Raw genomic sequence first — 14,601 nt, 5'->3', positions numbered from 1 at the left:
AATAAATACGATTGACTGAATGAATTTCAAAATCCCACCTGCCAGATGCGTATTCTCATTGTGAGGCAAACAAAACTGCACAAGTTCCCTCCTGAAGAGTAAAACCCTCATTTTCTGTTATCCATCTTTTTATTATCTAAATTAGCTTCGATGTGAATTCATTTGGATAACTGGTGGCTTACCGTTGCTTATAATTTCAGTATTAATCTAGATTTAATCATTTTAATAGGAAATAATCCACCCGTGCACCTGAAGAAGCAAAGAATCTTTGAGCGACACATTTTGGAAAATTATGAAGTTCCACGACCTGGAACTTCACGTCGTGAGGTAGTGACTTTTGCGCTGTGTCTATCTGATTGGATTCACTCCTGCAGAAGCCCATCATCACCTTGTCCTTTCCACCTGATTTTTGAAATGGCTTTCCTGACCCATTTGTGCACATCCACCTTGTCTCCCTGCCCCCTTCAATCCCTCCATGTTCCTCCTCCTTTCTTTCCCCCTTCCCTGTGGCCTAGTGGATAAAGTATGGGCCTGAGATTCAAAAGGTCCTGAGTTCTAATCCCGGCCCCGCCACTCGTCTGCTGCGTCACCTTGGGCAAGTCACTCTACTTGTCTGGGCCTCGTTACGTCACCTGTAAAATGGGGATTAAGATTAAGATTGTGAGCCTCATGTCAGACAGGGACTGTATCCCACCTGATTAGCTTGAATCTACCCCGAAACTTAGTAACGTGCCTGGCGCATAGGAAGTGCTTAACAAATACTGATAATAATAATGATAATTATTATTATGGTACTTGTTAAGCCTTACTACGTGTCTAGTATTGTCCTAAAATCTGGGATAGATACAAGTTAATCAGGTAGGACACAGTCCCTGTCCCACGTGGAACTCATAACTCATGATCTTATCCCCATTTTTTATAGATGAGGTAACTGAGGCACAGAGAAGTGAAGTGACGTGTCACACAGCAGACACGTGGAGAAGGCAGCATAAATAATAGTAATAATAATAATAATTGTGGTATTTGTTAAGCGCTTACTACGTGCCGGGCACTGTACTAAGTGCTGGGATAGATACCAGCAGATCAGTTTGGACACAGTCCCTGACCCACGTGGGGCTCACAGTCTCAATCCCGCGTGGCTTAGTGGAAAGAGCGCGGGCTTGGGAGTCAGAGGTCATGGGTTCTAATCCTGACTCCGCCACTTGCCAACTGTGTGACTTTGGGCAAATCACTTAACTTCTCTGTGCCTCGGTTACCTCATCTGTAAAATGGGGATTAAAACTGTGAGCCCCCACGTGGGACAACCTGATCACCTCGTATCCCCCAGCACGTAGAACGGCGCTTTGCACATAGTAAGCGCTTAACAAATACCACAGTTTATTTATTTTACAGGTGAGGTAACTGAGGCACAGAAAAGTGAAGCAACTTACCCAAAGTCACACAGCAGAAAAGTGGCAGAGTGGGGATTAGAACCCATGACCTTCTGACTCCCGGGCCTATGCTCTATCCACTGATCCACACTACTTCTCGTTCGCTTCACACTTCGTCCAACCGCACTGCACTGGGGGATTCATTCATTCTGTCGTATTAGTTGATAACTTATTGTGTGCAAAACACTGTGCTAAGCCCTTGGGAGAGTACAATCTAAGAATAAATAGACTGCCCACAGTGGGTTTAAAGACTAGAGATGAGCTTACAGTCTAGAGAGATCTCTCTAGTGGGATCTCTCTATTCCAGAGAGCCTGGCCTTTCTTTGGGTTTGGACACAGCTATTTGAGAGCAAAAATGTTGCCGAAGTAAGGTACGTAACAAAGCCTACGATGAGGGATTCAGGGGCTGCCTTGGGTGATTCTGCCAACGAAGATGCAGTTCACTTGTGAAGTCAAATATCTTCATTCAAACTGGATAAGAATGTCAGCCCGCCTAGCCATCCGAAGATGACCCAGTTACCTAAGACATTTCCGGCGGTGGCAATAGGGCCTGAAGAGATATTCCTGCTGAGATTTCAGCTGGATATTGCAGGCCTCCCGCAAGACACGTATATATTTGAAGCAAAGTGCTTCTGCAGGGAGAATTTCCTCAGTTGCAAACATTGCTTTCTCCCGAATCTGCATGACACTCACCTAATATTGAATTGACATCCAAAGGCCTCACTAATCAGAAAACCGTTAGGAAACCGAGTCCCTTCTCCCACTCTGAGATTGTAAGCTCCTTTCATTCCATTGTATTTACTGAGCGCTTACCGTGTGCAGAGCACTCTACTAAGCTCCTTGAGGGCGGGGATCGTGTCCACCAACTCTATTGGACTGTACCCTCCCAAGGGCTCTGCACACAGAAAGCGCCCAATAAATACCACTGAACGGTTGATGGGTTGACTGAGACTTTGATTACGTACCACGTCCATCCCACTGTGAGGCTGAAATTTAGTCTTTTCCACCCTCCGACACGCCCTCCTAGTCACCGGCTCCCAGTATGGGCAGCTTTGGGGGAATAAAATCGGGGATTTGGGGGTGAGGTTGGAGGAAAAAGAGGAAAAAGGTGAGGCGGGGCTGGGATGGAAGGACATGTTCATCTGTCTTTCCTGGGGACTTAACAGTTGCCTCTTGTATAACTTTCCAGCCTCCCGCACTTATGACTCCTACCTCGTTGGCCGATGCTCCTACCCACGTTTCATGCCTGTGGCGCCCAGTGATAATAATTACTATTAATTAAGTGCTTACTATGTGCCAAGCACTGTTCTAAGTGCTGGGGTATATACAAATTAATCAGGTTGGCCTCAGTCCCTGTCCCACATGGGGCTCCCACTCTTAATCCCCATTTTACAGATGTGGTAACTGAGAACCAGTGAAGTAACTTGCCCAAGGTCATGCAGCAGACATGTGATAGAGCTGGGATTAGAACCCAGGTCCTTCTGACACCTAATAATAATAACGATAATAATAATAGTTGTATTTGATAATGTTGGTATTTGTTAAGCGCTTACTACATGCAGAGCACTGTTCTAAGCGCTGGGGCAGATACAGAGTAATCAGGTTGTCCCTCGAGAGGCTCAAAGTTAATCCCCATTTTATAGATGAGGGAACTGAGGCACAGAGAAGTTAAGTGACTTGCCCACAATCACACAGCTGACACGAGGCATAGCCGGGATTCGAACCCATGACCTTTGACTCCCAAGCCCAGGCTCCTTCCACTGAGCCACACTGCTTCTCTGAGCCTAAAATCTTTTCCTTACTTGGGTCCTGGCACCAACTTTTCCTCATAATGTCAGTCCCTTGAGGATCAGTGGTTCAGATTAACTGCCCATTTTGCCTAAGCCTCTACCCAGCTCTGAGCGCTTACTATGTACCAGGCGCTGTACTAAGCACTGGGGTGGATACAAGCCAGTCAGGTCGGACACAGTCCCTGTCCCAAGTGGGGCTCACAGTCTTTATCCCCTTTTTATAGATGAGGGAAAAGAAGCACAGAGAAGAGAAACGACTCGCCCAAGGTCACCCAGCAGACAAGCGGCGGAGTCGGCGTTAGAACCTGGGTCCTTCTGACTCCCAGGCCCAGGCTCAATCTGCCCGGCCACACTGCTTCTCCCGTGACAAAGATCCCTTTTTATCAAGCTCCCTCTTACTAGGTTGAAAGCGGGGCATATACGTGGCTCAGTGGAAAGAGCACGGGCTTTGGAGTCAGAGGTCGTGGGTTCGGATCCCGGCTCTGCCACTTGGCAGCTGTGTGACTGTGGGAAAGTCATTTAACTTCTCTGTGCCTCTGTTACCTCATCTGTAAAATGGGGATTAAGACTGTGAGCCCCACCTGGGACAACCCGATTCCCCTGTGTCTACCCCAGCGCTTAGAACAGCGCTCTGCACATAGTAAGCGCTTAACAAATACCAACATTATTATATACCCTTGGGGTCCGAGGGAAACGAGATGGGTCTGTAGACTAGTCTCCATTTCTTCCTACTTGCTGAACAGTTTGACGGACACTGACTTACATGCCTGCCCACCCTCCGCTCACTGTACCGAAGGGGTCCCCCCTAGTCCCAGCTCGACTGCCAAGGGATACCTGGGAGGCCCCAGACAACAATTTTCCCACCCCCAAAAGCATGAGGCCTCTCTCAGGATCGCGTCTGGAGAGTTTCCAGTCCCCTACCGGTCTCGGCTATGGGAGGGAGAGTCGAGCAGAGGCCCGTCCGTTCCATTCCTAGCTCGAGCAGTGGCTAGCGAGTGGAGGGCCGTCTGCTACAAGGTAAAACTCACCCAGGCTGGGCAGGAGCGGCACGGGAGAGAGTCAAAGGCGGAGACTCAAGTTGACCACGCGGAAGAAGGAGGTGGTAAACCACTTCCAGATTTTTACCAAGAAAACTACGGGTCCAGTACCGGAATGATGGCAGGTGGAGGTGAGGCGTTCCGGTAGAGATGTGTCCACGGTGTCGCTACGTGTCGGAGACAACTCGACAGCGTCAGACAAGACGAGCCTGAGGTGAGGAGCGTATTCAACGATTCTTCGATGCCCTTTCTAGGTTTGATGACAGTGACGGGCTCCTTCGCAACACTATCCTTCCCTGGCTCCACCTGGTCCCGCATTCATAATAATAATAAAAATGTTGGTATTTGTTAAGCACTTCCTATGTGCAGAGCACTGTTCTAAGCGCTGGGGTAGACACAGGGGAATCAGGTTGTCCCATGTGGGGCTCACAGTCTTCATCCCCATTTTACAGATGAGGGAACTGAGGCCCAGAGAAGTGAAGTGACTCGCCCACAGTCACACAGCTGACAAGTGGCGGAGCCGGGATTCGAACCCATGACCTCTGGCTCCAAAGCCCGGGCTCTTTCCACTGAGCCACGCTGCTTCTCTAATAATGTTAGTATTCGGTAAGCGCCGACTATGAGCAGAGCACTGTTCTAAGCGCTGGGGTGATCAGGTTGTCCCAAGTGAGGCTCACAGTTTTCATCCCCATTTTCCAGATGAGGGAACCGAGGCACAGAGAAGTCACACAGCTGACAAGTGGCAGAGCCGGGATAGGAGATGGACTCCGTCCTTTTGTATCAGGCAGTTTAGCATTTTACAGATGCAAAACGAGGACCGTTCAGTGCATGAGTATGCAATCGCTGGGCAGAGGAAATGATGATCCATCAATCTCAAAATGGTCATTTCATCATCTGAGAGAGTTATCGCTCCTCCCAAAGTGCTTAACATACCCCAGCTGGCCACCTTCTAGCTTACCTCGCTGATTTCCTACTACACTCCAAGTCCCCCCGTGTCGCTCCTCTGATGCCGGCCTGATCACCGTACCTTGATCTCGTCTATCTCGCCGCTGACCCTTTGCCCCTGGCCTGGCCCTGGCCTGGCATTCCCTCTCCCTTCACATCCGACGGATGATCACTCTCCCCATCCTCGAAGCCTTATTAAAATCCCATCTCCTCCTCCAAGAGGCTTTCTGGGACTAAGCCCCCATTTCCCAGATTCTTCCTCCTTTCTGTATCACCCTTGGACTTGAATTTCTACTTCATCTCACCCTCAGCCCCACAGCATTTTTGTGATAATTATCATAATAATAACTGTGGTATTTGTTAAGCGCTGACTAGGTGTCAGGCACTGTACCAAGTGCTGGGGTGGATACCGGCAAGTCGGGTTGGACACAGTCCCTGTCCCAAGTGGGGCTCGCAGTCTCAATACCCCTTTTATAGATGGGATAACTGAGGCCCAGAGAAGCAAAGTGACTTGCCCAAGGTCACACAGCAGTCAAGTGACAGGATTAGAACCCATGACCTGCTGACTCCCAAGCCCGTGCTCTATCCGCTACATTATTTTCATGTCTGTCTTCCCCTCTAGACTTCATGTTCCTTGTGGGCAGGAATGTGTCTGTTGTCCTATTGTACTCTCCCGAGCACTTAGTACAGTGCTCTGCACCCAGTAAGTGCTCAATAAATACCACTGATTGATAATCGATGCCCCAAAGGAGTGAAGTTAGATTTTGGAAGAAGTAGGCTTAGTAATTGTACATGCCCCATCACTCTTTGAGAATGGAATGGTTTTGTATTAATTCCCTTTCTGGCATAGTCACGGATCAGTGACTTAAGCTATTAAACCGTATTGCTGAAGGCATTATAAATCAAAATTGAAGTTTTTAAAAATGACCTTTTACAATAACTCCCACCTGTTGTTTTCAATAGCTCAACTTGTAATAAATATTCAATTCCTACAACTGAAATGTGAAGAATGGCAAACAATTAAACAGAAATCATTTGGCAAATTATTTAAAAATGATACAATTACCTTAAAAGAAATTTGCTCCAGTTTATAAAAACTGGAAGCTCATCGCTATATAGTAAGCTTCTTGAAGGTAGGGATTGTGCAAGCGCCCTCCCTCCTCACCTCCGCCAAACTGATTCTCTTCCCCTCTTCAAAACCCTACTTAAAACTCACCTCCTCCAAGAGGCCTTCCCAGACCGAGCTCCCCTTCTCCCTCTACTCCCTCTGCCGCCCCCCCTTCACCTCTCCGCAGCTTAACCCTCTTTTCCCCCCATTTCCCTCCGCTCCTCCCCCTCTCCCTTCCCATCCCCTCGGCACTGTCCTCGTCCGCTCGACTGTATATATTTTCATCACCCTATTTATTTTGTTAATGAAATGTACATCGCCTCGATTCTATTTGGTTGCCATGGTTCTTACGAGATGTTCTTCCCTTTGACTCTATTTATCGCCATCGTTCTCGTCCGTCCGTCTCCCCCGATCAGACCGTAAGCCCGTCAAACGGCAGGGACCGTCTCTATCTGTTGCCCACTTGTTCATTCCAAGCGCTTAGTACAGTGCTCTGCACATAGTAAGCGCTCAATCAATACTATTGAATGAATGAATGAATGAATACTATATACTCCCAAGCATTTAGTACAGGGTGTTATGCACTGCTGACATTTAATAAATGCCATTATCTTTTTTCACGGCGTCTGTTAAGCATTTACGATGGGCCAGGCACTGTACTATGTAGTGGGGTAAACGCAAGCTAATCAGGTTGGACACATCCTTATGGCTTACAGTTTTAATCCCCATTTTACAGATAAGGAACTGAGGCCCAGAGAAGTGAAGTGACTTGCCCAAGATCACCCAGCAGACAAGGGGCAGAGCCGGGATTAGAACCTATTTTCTTCTGACTCCCAGGCCTATGTTCTAGCCTCTGGGCTATGCTGTTTCTAATTGATTGACACAAATCGAGGCTTCAAAAGTTCATCTTATGGTAGAAAGCTTGCATTTTTGTTTGTCAAACAAATATCACAAGAATTAATATGGTTGTAGGGATTTTCTTGTGAGTTGTACTGTAGTGAATGTTTGGGATAGTACAGTAGAGAATAATAATAATAATGTTGGTATCTGTTAAGCGCTTACTATGTGCCGAGCACTGTTCTAAGCGCTGGGGTAGACACAGGGGAATCGGGTTGTCCCATGTGGGGCTCACAGTCTTAATCCCCATTTTCCAGATGAGGTAACTGAGGCCCAGAGAATAACAATAATAATAATAATAATAATGTTGTTGGTATTTGTTAAGCGTTTACTATGTGCCGTGCACTGTTCTAAGCGCTGGGGTAGACACAGGGGAATCAGGTTGTCCCACGTGGGGCTCACAGTCTTCATCCCCATTTTACAGATGAGGGAACTGAGGCCCAGAGAAGTGAAGTGACTTGCCCACGGTCACACAGCTGCCAGGTGGCAGAGCCGGGATTCGAACCCATCACCTCTGACTCCAAAGCCCGGGCCCTTTCCACTGAGCCACGCTGCTTCTCTAAGTGAAGTGACTTGCCCACAGTCACACAGCTGACAAGTGGCAGAGCTGGGATTCGAACTCGCGACCTCTGACTCCAAAGCCCGTGCTCTTTCCACTGAGCCACGCTGCACGAAAGGAATTCATAGGCATAAGTCAAGTAGTAGTTTTCATATTTCCGTATCGTGTAACCACCCTGTAAGAACATAGCAGCAATGTCATCTGATCCATGTTAGAAATGTCAGATAGAGATTCTAAATGTGCCAAGAATGATCGATAGCCGTCTAAGGTCACTGTGCTGCTGAAGCAAATGCCCTTACCTTTTGTGCTTTCATGAGACTTTAACATGTTAGAATTAGCAAGTAAGGTGCAGCGGTTAATGTTCTTTTGTTTCTTATTCAGTGACTTCTTTTACAAAGAGGATATCTCCTTTGGAGAACCCAAGGACGACTGTATTCCTCGATGGTATGCCTTGGGGAGAGGCGGTGTGGCTTAGTGGAGAGAGCACGGGCCCAGGAGTCAGAAGGACCTGGGTTCTAATCCTGACCCCACCATTTGTCTGCTGTGTGTGATCTTGGACAAGTCACTTTCATTCTCTGCGCCTCAGTTACCTCATCTGTAAAATGGGGATTAAGACTGTGAGCCCTGGGGCAGGGACTGTTTCTAACCCGATTTGCCTATATCTACCCCATTGCTTAAAACAGTGCCCGGCACACAGTAAGCGCTTAACAAATATTACAATTATCATTAGCGTTTACGACTTTGGTATTTTTGTTTTGGTATTTGTTAAGCGCTTACTATGTGCCGAGCGCTGTTCTAAGTCTTGGGGGAGATACGAGGTAATTAGGTTGTCCCACATAGAGCTCACGTCTTCATCCCCATTTTCCAGATGAGGGAACTGAGGCACAGAGAAGTTAAGTGACTCGCCCAAAGTCACACAGCTGACAAGTGGCTGGAGTCGGGATATGAAGCCGTAACCTCTGACTCCCAAGCCCGGGCTCTTTCCGCTGAGCCACGTTGCTTCAATCTAGTGGGCTGGCCTGACTCCTCCCCAGAGTATGTTGTACCACTGCTTAAATTCATGCCAAAAAATAAAAATAAAAAGATCTTGATCCCCTCAAAAACCAAGGTGGTACAATTTTACAGTGGAGGTTAATATGTAAGAAAATATGGTAGATGATGCGCAAGATACGGATATCTGTGTATCTATCCACAGGAAATGAATTCCCTAAGTAAAGGACCAAAATACATATTTTTAAAAATTAAGAAACAGATATTTGTCACTGGTAACAGCATAGAAGGTCATGGGTTCTAATCCCAGATCCACCACTTGTCTGCTGTGGGACCTTGAGCAACTCACTTCACTTCTCTGTGCCTCAGTTACCTCATCTGGAAAATGGGCACTGAGTCTGCGAGCCCCACTTGAGACAGGGGCCGTGTCCAGCCTGACTTCCTTGTAATCTATCCCGGCACTTAGTAAGTGCCTGGCACATAGTAAGTGCTCAACAAATACCATAATGATAACAAAACTTATTATCATTGTAGACTTCTCAGCTTTAAAAGTGAAAAACCTCCTGACTCAGGCCCATGCTCTTTCCACTGTCGTGCTACATTCTTGCAGAAACTTGCACGAAGGAACACTTGAACGTTCTAGCCAAGACACATACAGCAGCAGAACCGAGTGTGTTCAAATATTGCAAAAAACCTCCATCGATGGAATGTCCTCATTTTGACTTCTGCAATTGAAACCTCACCACAATTAGTTTTTATGCATGAAAATGATTCCCATGGCTATAAATAAGAATTTACACTAAGGGAAGAGCAAGAAATAAAATACTGTAAAGGAAGGGTTGAATACGTTGCCTTTTTGCTTCAAGGAAAAAATGTCACTTCTAAATAACTGTCATAACCTGCTGAACCTAACAGCGTTTTCATTTGTAACTAGGCTACTCTTGAATGTTGATTGTGACTTTGGAAAATATCTTTCAGCCAGACTGAAATGCATACCGTCGAGCATTTCCCTAAAGAAATCACAATTTGAAAGTTTGTAATTCACCGAAGCTTGTTCATTTCAATGATCCCAAGGTCCAAAATATTGATAATAATGTTGGTATTTGTTAAGCGCTTACTATGTGCACAGCACTGTTCTAAGCACTGGGGTAGACAGAGGGAATCAGGTTGTCCCACGTGGGGCTCACAGTCTTTATCCCCATTTTCCAGATGAGGGAACTGAGACACAGAGTAGTTAAATGACTTGCCCACAGTCACACAGCTGACAAGTGGCAGAGCTGGGATTCGAACTCATGACCTCTGACTTCAAAGCCCGCGCTCTTTCCACTGGGCCACGCTGCTTCTCTAGATCTCAGAACAAGGTCCGTGAACACTGTCTGAGCTGGAATTGAAATTGGCTACTCCACAAATTCTACTTTGCATCCCCCCCCCAGCCCTAATCTTCTGAGCCTCTTGGGTCAGTTACACATGCCTCTTTTTCTCTTTTAGATCTTTACATGAAGGGTAGATTTTTTTTTCTCCATTTACAAATGAGAAAACTCGGTGGTGGGAGTTAAATTTCTAAATTCAGATCAATCATCTGCCCACTTTCAAGGGATAAAATATAGTACACCTACTATAGCCAGAAACCTTAGTGATCCACCAGGAATTTGTAAGAGGACAGGTTTAAAGGGAACCTTTCATAGTCATCCTCTGAACCATATACTTTTCAATTAGATGTGACACTGACCGGTGCGTAAATTGTTATAATCGCTATTGCTTTCATAGGACACTCTTCCCTTGATGGATGAGCCCATAGGTAGTGTTGATTGATCACCAGCTTTGTGCGGACCGTTGTACCAGATGCTTGGGAGACCAGGACAACACTAGTCGACAAAATACCTGCCCTCAGGGATTTTATAATCTAGCTCGGGAGACGGCCGCTAAGATAAATTAGAGTTCGAAGCAAGTAATAGAGTGTGGTACACAATATTTTTCAAGAGGGTATTTGTAAGGTGCTTACTGTGTGTCAAACACTATTCTAAGTCTAGGGTAGACACGAGTTAATCAGGTTCAGTCAGAATCCTTGTCCCACATGGGGTTTACAGTGTAAATAGGAGGGAATAGGATTTAATCCCCATTTTACAGATGAGGAAAGTGTAGCACTGAAAAGTGAAGTGACTTTCCCCAGGTCCCACAGCAGGCAAGCGGTGATGTCAGGATTAGAACTCAGAGCCTCCAACTCCCAGGTCCACGCCCTTTCCACTAGGCCACGGCCGCTCCTAACGTCGCCGCGTAATTGCAACGAGAGGGAGACTGTGCAAATTCCGGTATCTAGTTGGCATGTGGAAGGCAGCAGGGGAGGAAGGTGGGAAAAGTCACGGATGCGATTTCAGAATGGCTTGGAAGATACAGAGAGCGGTGACCCAGACAATCTGATCGCCACGAGCATTTGAATTTGTGATCCTCTGCATATTTTTCAAAGGATTCCATACATTCCTCGTGCGACACTTATGTGGGTTTAGTTAGGGCAAGGATTTTTGGACGACCATTTTGTGGCCCGAAGTACAGCAGAACTACACGACTGTAAGAACACAGGCAAGACCGCCTTAATGGCAGACTTCTGGCCGTCTGGAGTTGGATGTATCCGAGAAGACCTCTGAGAGAAGAGATAGGTGGACGTTAGAGCAACCGCTTGGTTCTGGACAGATGTTTACATTTGACTCTGAGTTTTTGACCACTGATCTTTCTGGCTTGGGGCTACCTTCTGCCATGTGTTGGAGCGGAGCTTTTCAAAAACAGGGTGGTAACTCCATCTAGGGGACAAATGAATCCGGAACACATGGCCACCGACACTGTCTTCTTCTCCCCCATATTTTTCCCCCTCCGGATTTATCCTCAGCAGAAAAGGCCAATCTACCCCCAAGGAATGATATGAGCATTCAACCGTTTAGTACAGTCACTGTTCTACACAGATTAAGCACTCAATAAATACCAAAGCCTTTTCTGTTCGGATGTCATGTGTTAAACATCTCCCATTCCCTTCCGTGTTTTCCTTCTACTTGGATCTGTGCCCTTTATTCACCCCTCACGCAGCCCCACGGCACATAAGTACATATCTGTAATATATTTATTTATATTAATATCTGTCTCGTCCTCTAGACTGTAAGCTCCTTGTGGTCAGGGTACGTGTCTGCCAACGCCGACAGTATACCCTCCCAAACTCTTAGTGCAGTGCTCAACACACAGTAAGCGCTCAATAATTAATTGATTTACTGATTAAATACCATGTGTCAAGCATTATATTAAGCACTGGATAGATAAAGGTTGATCAGGCTGGACACAGTCCTTGTCCTGAATGGGGCTTACAGTCTAAATTGAAGAGACACCAGGTTTGGCATCCTCATTTTGCAGTTGAGGAAACTGAGGCACAGAGAAGTTAAATGATTTCCCTAAGATCATGTGACAGGCAGAGCGAGAATTAGAAATCAGGTCCTCTGGCTCCCATGCCCATTAGGCCACACTGCTTCACTGATTAATTGGTGAGTGTGCACACAATCACACCCATTCGAACAGTCCCTTGCTCTCCTGTCTCCAGTCTTTGAGCCCTCATTCATCCTCTTCCTCTGACTTGGAACTCTCTCTGTCCTCAATCTGGCCTGTGGCAGTTTCCCCTGCTTGCTGGTCCTTCCTAAATTCTCACCTCCTCCAACAAGCCTTCTCTTATTCATAATAATACTACTTGTGGCATTTAAGTGTTCACTATGCTCCCAGCTCTGTACTAGGCGCTAGGATGGAGACAAGCAAATCAGCCCCTGTCACACATGGGGATCACACTCCCAATCCCCATTTTCCAGATGAGGTCATTGAGGTCCAGAGAAGTGAAGTGACTTGCCCAAGGTCACACAGCAGAGGAGTGGCAGAGCGGAGATCAGAACCCACATCCTCTGACTCCCGGGCCCGGGCTCTATCCACTACGCCATGCTGGTCTCCGTCGTTCCCGGAACCCCACATTGTTCAAACCCAACATCCCTCCTCACCTCTTACGCGCTTTCTGATTCTCATCGGAGAATTTTTGTATATATGTCATTCAAATGTACATTCGATTACTTATTTTGATTGCTACAGCTGTAAAGGGGTTTATGCCTGTCTCCTTCAATGGAGAATAAGCTTCTTGTGGGCAGGAAACAGGCCACCTCTCTGTGAAGTGCTCCCCAGTGAACACTCAATGAAAGTGAGGCTATATTGTGGGCAGGGAATGTCTGTAATAGGGTTATATTTTACTCTCCCAAGCGCTTAGTACAGTGCTCCGCACACAGGAAGCGTTCAATAAATACAATTGACCGGTTGAAACACTATCTATGTGTCAAGCACTGTGCTCAGCATTGGGGTAGATACAGAATATTCAGATCAGACACGGTTCCTCTCCTACAAAGGGGTCACAGCTAATAATAATAAAATTAATTATACTGCTGCTTCTTAATCGCTCACTCTGTGCCAAGCACTGTACTAAGCAGTGGAGTACTTTTAGGACAATGAGGTCTCACGCAGGGTTCACAATCTAAGTAAGAGGGAAAACAGGTATTGAATTCCCATTTTACAGATGAGGGAACTGAGGCACAGAGATGTGAAGCGACTTGCTCGAGTTCACACAGCAAAGTAGCGGAACAGGGATTAGACCTCAGGTCTTCTGATTCCCAGGCCGATGCTCTTTCCACCAGGCCGCGCTGCCGCTACGAGACAGAGACAGCATAGATCTCATCCCCATTTTATTGCTGGGGAAACTGAGGCCAGAGAGGTTAAGCGACTTTCTCATGGTATCTGTCAGGTGCTTATTATGTGCCAGACACTGTACTAAGCACTGGAGTAGATACAAGCTAATCAGGTTGGACACCGTCCCTGTCCCACATGGGGCTCACACTCTTAATCCCTGTTTTACAGATGAGTCAACTGAGGCACAGAGACGTGAAGTGACTAGCCCAAGGTCATCCAACAGACGGGTGGCGGAGACAGGATTAGAATCCAGGTCTTTCTCACCGCCACGTCTGTGCTCTATCCATCGGCCACGCGGCTACTCAAGGTGATATCGTTGGGCCTTAAGCGGTGATGTCATTCCCAGACGTAGTGAGCCTCGGGTTGGGAGGCTCCCCCAGGAAGGGTCTGAGTTAGGTGTCAGCAGCAGCCGGAAGGGTTGAAGAGGCGTGGCTCAGTGGAAAGAGCCCGGACTTGTGAGTCAGAGGTCGTGGGTTCTAATCCCCGCTCTGCCACTTGTCAGCTGTGGGACTGTGGGCGTCAGTTAACTTCTCTGTGCCTCAGTTACCTCATCTGTAAAATGAGGATTAAGACCGTGAGCCTCACCTGGGACAACCTGATGACCCTGTATCTACCCCAGCGCTTAGAATAGTGCTCTGCACATAGTAAGCGCTTAACAAATACCAACATCAACCAAACCCTCAGATGGAGGATGGGGAAGGAGGAAGGAAAGAAGAGTCTATGGAGCCCAAGAAAACTGCCAAACACACAGCAAGTATGCATACAGCGTGGCTCAGTGGAAAGAGCCTGGGCTCGGGAGTCCGAGGTCATGGGTTCGAATCCTGACTCTGCCACTTGTCAGCTGTGTGAGTGTGGGCAAGTCACTTCACTTCTCTGTGCCTCTGTTGCCTCATCTGTAAAATGGGGACGAAGACTCTGAGCCTATCTACCCCAGCGCTTAGAACAGTGCTCTGCACGTAGTAAGCGCTTAACAAATACCAACATTATTTGGCATAACACAGCGCCTCACGGTTTGCAAATATCTGCGAAATTCCATTATCCATTCTGTGCCCTAAAATCTGTGAAACTGAACAAAATTTGTGAAAACGTCAAC

General features: G+C 46.9%; 1 protein-coding gene across 1 annotated transcript in view; it reads right to left on the bottom strand.

The window, feature by feature from the left end:
* Nucleotides 1-14,601, bottom strand: part of DLGAP2 (DLG associated protein 2) — a 756,498-nt gene that overhangs the window by 559,476 nt on the left and 182,421 nt on the right. The gene's annotated exons all lie outside the window — the stretch shown is intronic.

This window comes from Ornithorhynchus anatinus, chromosome X1 (assembly GCF_004115215.2).
Source record: "Ornithorhynchus anatinus isolate Pmale09 chromosome X1, mOrnAna1.pri.v4, whole genome shotgun sequence".
NCBI classification, from domain to species: domain Eukaryota; kingdom Metazoa; phylum Chordata; class Mammalia; order Monotremata; family Ornithorhynchidae; genus Ornithorhynchus; species Ornithorhynchus anatinus.
This window is presented reverse-complemented; position numbering and strand designations above follow the sequence as displayed.